This window comes from Epinephelus fuscoguttatus, linkage group LG15 (genome assembly GCF_011397635.1).
Source record: "Epinephelus fuscoguttatus linkage group LG15, E.fuscoguttatus.final_Chr_v1".
Lineage (NCBI taxonomy): Eukaryota > Metazoa > Chordata > Actinopteri > Perciformes > Serranidae > Epinephelus > Epinephelus fuscoguttatus.
The window spans coordinates 13,402,830-13,413,524 of NC_064766.1; positions in this window are offsets into that span (position 1 = coordinate 13,402,830).

The window sequence follows — 10,695 nt, forward strand, 5'->3', positions numbered from 1 at the left end:
TTTTCAATTGATGTAGTAAAACTCTCAGCTGTACTCCGGGACAACCAGCGCCACTCTGAGCGGCGCTTAGCATTTTAAAATGAGTTGTACCTATGAATCATACGCACACATACACATGGGGAAATAGGGCCCAGGTTGAAAAATACCGAAGTTATCCTTTAAGGGCAGGAATGCTTTGAATGACAGGCTGTCTGCCGATAGTGTCCTCTGCTTCTCAGTCAGATCCACCCTTGCTCCTCCACAGTCGCAGCTTCTTGTCCAAATACGATCACTTCTGGCTACAAAAAACAAGATGACAACTGCCGAAATGCAGAACTCGACACTTCAAAACAGGACTCCATAAGCCAATGGGTGACTTCATGGAAGTTACGACCATTATTTCTACAGTCTATGATGCAGACACATGAGTTTGACATTACTGTTTTGCATGAATGTGCAAACTGTCAGACAAACATGTCGGCATCGATTAAAGGAGTTGAAAGGCTTAAGTTGATTCCGATGTATAGAGCAATCTGGAACTGGTTCTCAATTCCTATCCATTTGTCAGTTTGCAGCAGCTTCTGTATTTGTTCAAATACTAAGTCAAAGACATTCACAATTGTAAATCTTTTATGTGCCTTTATTCGTAACACAAGTGGAAAAATATTTTCTGCTTCCTTCAGTATTTTTCTCTCATATACCTTTGTGCTGTTGGTTTGTCAAGTATTTGAAGTTCTTAAGAGTTACACCGTGACCGTTCTCATTCCCTGTCATTCTGATACTGTAAAGTGACTGAAATGCTGGGTGGCACAACACTTGATAATAGCTTACCTCAGATGATAGAAATCACCATGACAGAGAATCAATGGCTTGTGAACCTTGAAATCTTTCTAATAGGTTTTGCTGTATCTGAATTGTGGCACTGCTCTTGAAATTCAAACCGGCTCTTTTAAAGAAAAATATGCTGACGACGCTGGATTAAAGATCATAAAATGGTTAATGACTGATAACTGCTGCTTTTAATATATTTTAAATAGAGGAACCAACTGGCCAGGAAATGGAAATAATAAGCCTTGCACCAGCAGCAGAAGGCATTTATAAAAGGAGAGGAAGAGGCTCCTCCGCAGGCTGCAGGGAAGAGATCAGCAGCAGTTATTAGTGCATCACAACACAAGTCAATATAAATTTAGAATTTTAATGAGCTGCTGTGACAGAGATATTCAGGACGGACAATGCTGATATATTAAACCTTCGGCGACCTCATCATAAATTGTACATTTTCCAAACAAATCACTGGTCAGCGCGAGGGCAACTTCCTCCCAGCTCCACTGCTTGTCATCATTTGTCTGCATCAGGTGGAGCTCATTATGTCTGGAAATGAGACTCGTGAAATGGCCCATACATCACTTGTTAGGATAAATCTTTTTTCAGTAGAGTTTAGAAAAAAGATGATGAACAGTGGAATGAATATTCATGGCGTGCATGATTTTCTTTTGGAGTTGATTTGCTGTCGTACCAATAAAAAGCAACATCAGCCTGATAGAAGCAGCGTTTGTCGAATGTCTGTCAACAAGTAAAAGACCAAGAAATGATGCAGTGAAGGTCAGAGTCAGGTTCATTACGGGCATCATGACGTACCAATTCAAGTGTGGAAAATAATAATGGTGACAGGTCTCCAGGGGCTCCCATTAATGCCACCCGTTATTGTAATAACAATACAGCAGCGGTGTTTTGCTACACCCTCACCCTCCATGCAGGAGGCCAAGGTTTGATTCCGGGAAAATACAATAACCTTTTCAACCTCAATCATATCAGAAAGAATAATAACAACTGCCCTTTCAACCGCAACATATCATCGATCGCACAGTGGTGAAGTCCACACCTGCAATGTGGGGGGTCTGCATGCCATTTCTGGCCAAGGCAATAATACAACCTGTGTTAAATTAAAGCAGAGTGAAAAGGTCTGTCCTTAGCATTGATGGCTCAGTGGTCGACTTCCCACCAGTGCAATATTAATCTGTGAGCAAAAAAAACAACCCACAAACAAGAGGAAGTCTCTAATGAAGCCTGTAAACAAACAGTTTGCTGCTGCAGACACAAGAGCCGCTGTCAGTGAGGAGACAACTTTAATAATTTGTGAGCCAAACAACGCCCATGCTTGTTAGATAAGCAACAATATTTTGCTCATTAACCCCCCAATGCTGATAAGTCTAAATCACAATACTAAATCACACGCTGCACATATGATGATTTATTCAGGTGTGTCTTCGCTGTTTTTGCACCCAGATGATCTTATATAATATTTAGAGAGAAGCAGCTCTGAATCTTCAGTTCACTGAGAATCTGATCAGCCTGCCAGCTTCTAATAGAAATGTCAAACAGAAGGGCAGCGACGTGCAGCAGAGAAGGGAAAAATATTCCCCTAATGGTGACGAGAATCATGGTCTCACCACAGAGTGCAAAACAGAAATCCTCAGATGGATCACAGTTGGTTAAGATGATGGAACAAGACAAACATGATCTTCTTTGTCTCTCTTCCTAGCTTTCATTGTTCAGGAGTCAGATTTGCCTTTGTAACCTCTGTGTTTTCAGCTCATTCTGGGTCAGTCCATTATTGGTTTGTCTGAAGCACAGCAGAGTTAGAAAATATACCACAACAGGAGATGATTTTCTGAAAGTATAGAGGTAAAACTTCTCCATATGACCAATACAGCACCACAGCAGCAGGGCGCTGCTGTAACATGCATGTAACTTCCATCTCCAGCTGAAGTGCAAATTGAAAACTGCAACCACACTGAGCTGCTGAGAAGATTTGTGTATGAAACAGTTGTTGTTCATAAAGTATTATGTATTGAATGCAGTATAGATTCAAATATACCCTGGTTCAATGGTTAGACTAATGTGTAGTACACGACCATTTAGGGTTCCTATCATTCTGTTATTTAAAGTGAAAACAGACATGTTTTTTGCTAGAACTTCTACCTAAATCATCTCGAGGTAAATATCGATTGTGCAATGTAATGGCTATAGACTATTGGCACCATCAGCATTTGCACTGGTTCCCTTTAAGCCTTGCTTTCAGTATGCAGTTCTGTCTGCCAAGCCCGGTCTCACTCTGAAGTCATCAAAATCTGACGCTTGGGCAGTGACTTGCGCCATCAGAAACCAACGAAGAAGGCGTCCTTTAACGTCGGCATGATACGCAGCCTGTTGCCGTTATAGTTTAACAGCGCCCGGCAGCGTCAGGGGGAAACGCAACAGGACAAGGATGAAAGTTAAGGTGGCGAAAGTCCGAGAGGGGCGGGTAGGAGAGGTGGTGGATGTGTCCAGCAAACACCGACCTTCATTCAAGAGAGCAATGTTAGCGTCCCCCAAGAATCCAAAGCAAAACCCTGTTCTTTATTTGCTACACCTAACCACGTGTTGTTGTTGCCTAAACCCATCCATGTGTTTGTTGTTGAGGGGAATACAAACGTAAGTTTGCGGTGTTGTACTGACGTAGTGCGTTTATTTGAAGAGAGCCTGTATGTAAACGATACATTGTCTGTTAAAATGGAAGTATATCTTGAAAGAAGAGAACTTGACACAGTGTCCCAGAACATCAACAACCAGTGCACCCAGGGTACCTTGGTGTGGACGTGGAAAGTCCATGACCAAAACGTTAATATGTGACGGGTTGGGGTGAGAATGTGTTGGTCTGCCAATGGGTACAATCTTCTGGGAAAATGAAGGCTCAGTTTATGGCACTAAAGAAGCTCTTCAACCATTGCACAACCGAAACAAGAAGAAGATAGTGCTCATGTCCTCCGTGATAGCTATTGGATGCTATTCCCAGTTACCAAAGAGTACTGTCCCCTGCAGTGCAAATGACTGGTGGTCCTGAAGCATTTTTTGTTTCCTCTGTTTCCTTATTTTTACAGTCTATGATTTTGTCCTCAATTACTGTCGGGTTTGCCTGTGTCTTAATGGGACATTTAAATTCCTCTTTTTAAAGCTGGGTTTGGTTGACTTCATTTTTGAATTGAGTTCCAATTTAGGAAAATAACCCCCCCCCCCTTTTTATCAGAAAGATTAATGTAAATCTTTGATGAGTAATTTGATTAAAACAAAAAGCAAATAAGAGGTAGTTCTTCCAAAACTCCAGTTTTTGTTTTTAAATAACTTCGGGGTTAAACCCAAGTATAGTGTTATGAAGCTTATACGTTTTAATGGAATTTGAAAGGATTTTGTCTCAGTTAAGAGGTTTGATTTACTGTAAGCAGATTCAGTGGACTGCTATTGAACCCCATTCTAATGTCAAACCAGAGTGTAATCTGAGAGCCCCAACGGTCCCTCTGGTTAGCTCAAGTGCCTCTCTGGTTTGACCTAATGGGGCAAAAGTAAACCTTGATTGTAACCCCAACCCTGCACATAGAAGATCTATCATTTCTTATTCTTGCTCCAGAGAGACTCTGTGGTCACCACTGCTTCTGGGGAAGCAAAGATACAGTATTTGGTACCTTTATTCACTGGGCTCATGTTGCCCAGGAAATAATGTAATTTTTCCATCCTGCAAAGAACTGATCAACAAATGTTCACACTATGGATATATTGCATTTAGCATAATATAGCTTCAGGTGTTCCTGTTATTTTGTCCTCCCCCATGTATGCTGTCACTGTCTACTGAAGCAGAGAGGGAATGAGTCAGCATGACAGCCATCTGATAGCAGCATCTATTAGTTTAATCTGATAGTTCTACTGGAGCTTCTGCTGTGCTCTCCAGGGCTGGCAACATGATGCATCAATCACACACCCACACCCACACCCACACACACACACCCACACACTGAAGCTCAGACTTGTGTGTGTGTTTGAACATGAACTTACTTGAGCATGATTATCTGTCATGATTATCTGTCCCGTATGTTTTAACCCACCATTCTAATATCAAGAGACCATTCTGAGATTAAATCTCCCTTTCAGTGCAGTCAAGCACACAAAAAGCTGCAGAAAAACATAAAACAAAAACTTCCAAAGAGGAATTAGAACCAAAATCACATCGAAGCAAAGCACAAAGTCTATTTTTTTCTATGTGGATGCTCACAAAGGCTGCAGCATTCCTCTCAGAAATGAATCTGACGACATCTTTGATGTCTGGGTTAAACTTTGCAAATGGATTCTTTTATCAGCGGTATCATGGCACAAGGAGGCAAATGCAAAGGATTTGGAAGACGAAAAAAAGGCTTCTTTTATTCTGCTGCGGAAATATATTCTATGTTGGAGAAACTAGCAACATTTTGACTTTCCCACCTGCTGCTCTTTGGCCTCCGATATTGCATATGACTGTGCTTTAGATCCACATGAAAGATATCTGCTCTCAGAGAAATGCATAAGGAACGTATTTTGTGCTGCCTGCGAACACATTTCAGAGGTGTTTGTTCTCCAACAGGCTTTAGCATTCCCTCGACAGAAAAGTCTGATTGGTTTTATGATTTAAAACCTCCGAAAGGTGATAGCTCTGCAGGGAAGTTATCTGCTTAACTCCACGGCTGCTGACTTCCTCAGTTGTACAACAGCAGCTCCACCTCCCATCACCGTAGTCAGGGAGGCAGACATGTGTGAAATAACGTGCAGAGATCAGACAGATCCATGCAGAAACACAGCATACAAACAACATGCTGTGTAGCCTCTGGTTCAGAAGCCTGGATTCTTTTTCATGTCAGGAGCCCTGCTTCAGACCACAGATCAACATCTGATAGGATGTTTTCCTCACAAACACCAGCTGAGAGGATTGTTGTCATTAGATATGACGCCCGATCTGAATTGTAATTGTCTTCACTGCAGGTGGAGAGGTACTGTAACAGTGGGAGGGGGGAAATTTATGATGAAAACATTTTTAATACGCACTCTCAGCATGCTGCTTTGGAGTGACAAAATAATGACATATAACTGTAAGTCATTTTCTGCAGGCAGCAGCCTTAAAGACGTGCCACTTGGGGAAACAAACAATCCAGTTTAAATCTCAAATGACACAAAACATACTGACTTCTGGTGGCATCATGCAAACAGTTTTGGGTTTATTTGTCGAGGTTTTGAGAAATAAACGGAATTTTGTTTGTGGTACTCAGGACATTGCAAATAATGTTACTGTTAGAAGAAGATGATATTAGCAAATTTGCACATACCATACTGTCTTACTTATTGTTTACTATTATCGTGTTCATCGTGTAAGTGTATTTTTTTGACAAAATGGAAGTTATTACTATATTGACAAGTATGATTCCAGTGAGAAATATGCTGCCTTACTTAGAGACTATTTTTACAGAGGAGTACAGAGGATTCGTTACATGCCACTTCGAGCTTGTGTTGGACTACCAGAGGAACAGGACAGAACAAAAAGTTTAAGCCATGTCTGTAGACAGTGCTTCAAATATGAATATTGCTGAAAAGACACTACAAATTCTTAAATATGGATGCTTCACACTCATCTTCAGCCTGGCCATACAGATGATCTGTACAATCAGCACAGTCTCAAGGTTTGCACCCAAGATTAGTGTCACTACTTCAGTAACTGACCAAATATCTCCCTGTCTATTCCTGGGACATGATGTTGAGTAATGGCCAGAAAAGTGTTCTTGCAGAATATTATAATATCATAACAGTGAAGCTGACCTTTAACCATTTGGATATAAAATGTCATCACTTTTGTGTGAAATTTTGTCATATTTAGTGCATGAATTCTTAAGTTACGGCCAAAACCATGTTTTGTGAGGTCACAGTGAGCTTTGACTATTGAAATCTAATCATTTTTTATGTAATCCAAGTGGACGTTTGTGCCAAATTTGAAGAAATCCCTCAAGGCATTCCTGAGATATCATGTTCAGGAGAAAAGGACGGAGGTGAGGTCATTGACATTGACCTTGACCTTTGACCCCCAAAATCTGATCAGTTCTGACACAAAAACATAGTGCCTCCAGCTATGGCTTGCATTACTACGGAGGCATTAAAGCAATCTCCGTGGTGTAGATCTAGTGAACTTACCCTTAAATAAACCCCTCACTCCAGAGCTAAACTCTTCTGAACTCAGTAGAAGTTAAGTCTTTGTAGATATATTAATCCTGTACATCAAAGGCTGCACTTTTGTAAGCGAGCAGGAGTAAAGCACATAAACCAAATACAAAATAATGAGAGGTGTTTCTAAGGTCATGGGCACTGATGGTATTTATGTAAGATAAAGAACAAAAGGTCAAAGCCAATATGACAAACTTCAAAGTGCTTTGCTGTATTTGTTGTCTCTATATTTTTCAAAGTCTTTGTCTTTCTACAACTCAGTGCTTTTAGTCAGTAACCACATCCACTCCACTCACTGTTAAAGGCACTTTTACTTGAGTACTTAATCTGAAGAGATGAATGTGATACCTTCAGTAACCTTGTTTATATGGATTAGATTCAATTAATACTTGGACTGCACTTTGCCATTGCAATGATCAATCTCAAAGCAGCAGTTTAGCTTTGAGGTTTGACAGCATGCCAATGGACATGTTGCTGACTTGGTATTTTATTTTTGTGAAAGAAAAAAAAAAACAAAAAATGTATTAATAGAGATCTTTAGAGGTCGTTTTGGTTAGTTTGGCTAGGTAAAAAGGCCAAATGACATTAAGCAGTACCAGGTTAAGCATTGTCCCATTGTATTGCCGTGGGTCTTAGTCACACTACAACCACAAGTCAGCCAGTGGAATACTGTAAAACCATTGGCAGGAAAGTGTATCTCATCACTTGCATGTGTGTACATATGTGGCCTCATGTGCATGCACGAGAACAAACAAAACAGAGACCTAGACATAAAAACTTTGCTCCATGGTCAAAATCTTCACAGGGTACCTGTCACAGTGGGCACTTTCTACCTGGCATACATGCAATTCTCTCAATTAACCTAGTAAATTTCCACTGACCCTGCCTCTCCACCACACCTACCTGCCAGCCTATCACCTGTCCACACACATCCCACACCTGCCAGTCCACCACATCCATCTCATCAAGCTATAGGCCCTCGCCTGTGAATCATTACCGTCTGCCAGTATAAAGAGTCCTGCTTCACAGACTCTCCTTGCCAGATTACCCTTTGTGGTGACTTTCCAGCATGTGTTCCTAGACTGCTTTCTCATTGCTGACCTCGTCTGTCTCTGACTCTCCTGCTTCGCCTGCTCCCCAGTAAATCACTCAGCCTTCTGTCCCTGACCAAGAGCTCTGCTTTCACGTTCCTGGTTTCTGTTTGCTTGTTCCCTGTGGCTGAGTGGAGGGACTGCCAGTCAGCTTGTCATGTGGCTGCATATTCTGCCTTTGTGTGTGTGCCATGGCATTTGCTCATCATCATTGCTGGTTCCTTGACTCCTTGCTGGTTCAGACTATCCTTCAGTCAGCTCCTGACAATACTGAACTGTTCACTGTTTGTGTGCATCCAGTGTATACCAGAGACTCAGTGCTTCAGGCCTAGGAGTAAATCTTGTTTGCTGTCTCACTTGCCTGTTTGTTTTGTGTGCTGCAAGTGGCCTCATTAAAGACTATTACAAACTGTCCTTCTGTTGGTGGTGCTGCTGTTGGGTTCTTACCATACCTGTGACAGTACCTTTAAATTGAACTAAAACACATCTTTTTTGGGTTGGCTTTCCACGTGTCTGTTTTGAATTCAAAGAGTCCAATGAATCCACAATTTTGGACCCTTGAAGACCTCTATTTTTCAGTTGGGTAGTCCCCTTCTTCCTTAGAAAACTACAGAAGCATGCAGACTATACAGTATTTTTTTTTTTATAAAACAAACAATGGCAACAATTATGTTTTGCTTACTATTATCTCGCTGTAGATGTCAGTAATCATTGATGCACTCTGCTCTTTTCCAATCTAATCTGGTGACTATACAACCATCAGCCTCATTTTACAACCACCCAACTGCTTGGATGCCACAGACTCTGTGTACTCAGGCTTTATATGATGAGAAGACTCTTCTGTTAACATTGAAATTACACGGTCGTCGTCACTGTTGCTGTTGGTCCTCCAGAGAGAGACTCTCGTGGTGGCGCCCAAGGCCCAGTGTCACACTCCTTCAGCGGGGATGATCATTAGCTGTCTCCCTAAGGAGCCGCTGCCCCCTCAGCATCCGCTCCACTTCACCGTCAGCCCTTTGTGGCTCCTGCTGATAAGGCCAAGCTAATATCTGCTCAGTCGCTGGCTGCATGGGAAATGATAAACACAGGCTGAGCATCTGTCCACTCCATCAGGACAATAGCAACTGGAATCTATCCCCAGGCTATTGTTATTCTACAATAGAGGATAGTGTATGTACAGCCAAAATCCTGGCCAGGTGCTTGAAACAACAGAAGACAGTGAAAGGCTGACAGATTGACTTAGTGGTTACAAAATGTCACGGTTCCCACCCCTGCAACAGTCTGTGTCCAGACTGCTAAAATGTCCTCGAGGAATATAATGAAACTGATGCCATCCATTTAAAGTCACTTTGAATAACAGCAGCCGAAAATCAAATACAACTAAAATCACCTGTTATCCGTGGTTACTGTGGGTAATTGTTGAGCTTTGTAATATATACATTATTAAAAATATATAATATTAAATAGTAATTGCAATGTCCTATACATGATTTCAACATTGCTAGAATTATATCACACAAATGTTTTCTTCAGCTTCCTTTTTTGGCCACTTGGTGGCAGTAAAAACAAGCTGTAAACATAACAGTGACATATCATCACCTTTAAGTTCATACAGTGATCATAATAGAAAACAGTAGCCTTCTTACACATCCAGAAGACACAGAGCAACATTATCATTCATTTTAAGTTGTGTTTTGGACCATTTAAGGGCCAGTGTAAGTCCAGTTTATTCACTCTTCCAATGTACAAAAACATTTAAACATACATCAGTGTGACTACCTAGAAAGCATCTTTTGGAAAATCTGCCAACATGGAGGGGACGGGGTTTGTGAATGTTTTCCTTCACTTTTGAGGAGCTTTCATGCCATGCATCTGTATAAGACACGGTGGGGTAATGGCATCCTGAGCAAGAATGAGAATGAAATCACCATCCCTCCAACCTTCTCTGTTTGTTGTTGTGGTAGACGGCCCAGCTCTGCATGCATCTCGTGTATGTGTTTTTGTGTGTGTATCTAACTAGAAAGGCACAATCGCAGAGGGGTAGCGCAAGATGAGCAGCTCAGTTCACATTATCAGGGAGGAGCTGATGGTTGGCATAACAGTGGTGTGTTAAGGATGATTTTTGTGGTTAAAAAAATAGTTTTTCTTAGTAGGAGAGACACAAACAGGATTTTTAAAAAGAGGGGCAGACATGTCCCCCTGGTACCCAGTGGAAATTACACCTCAGGCTGTATTAAACTCGATGGCAGCAAATGCACCTTGAGTGGGTGCTCTGTAAGTTTTTTTACAGTCCAGCCAGCCAAGCATCCAAACAAAGGAACAGAGGATTTCACCATGTTATGTTGTTTAATTATTGAAGACTGATGTCAAACAAAAATAGCTGGCCATAAATATGGGGTTTGATATGAGAGAAAAGTTAAGTAATATAACTTTAAAGTAAAAAAAAACAAAAACAAAAACAGAAAAACAACACTTTCCTAATTAGTTTCAATTGAAAACACTATAATTTTATTGCCACCAATACATGCACTGACTTTAAAACCAAAGCAATTGAAACACTGTTGTTACATCAATA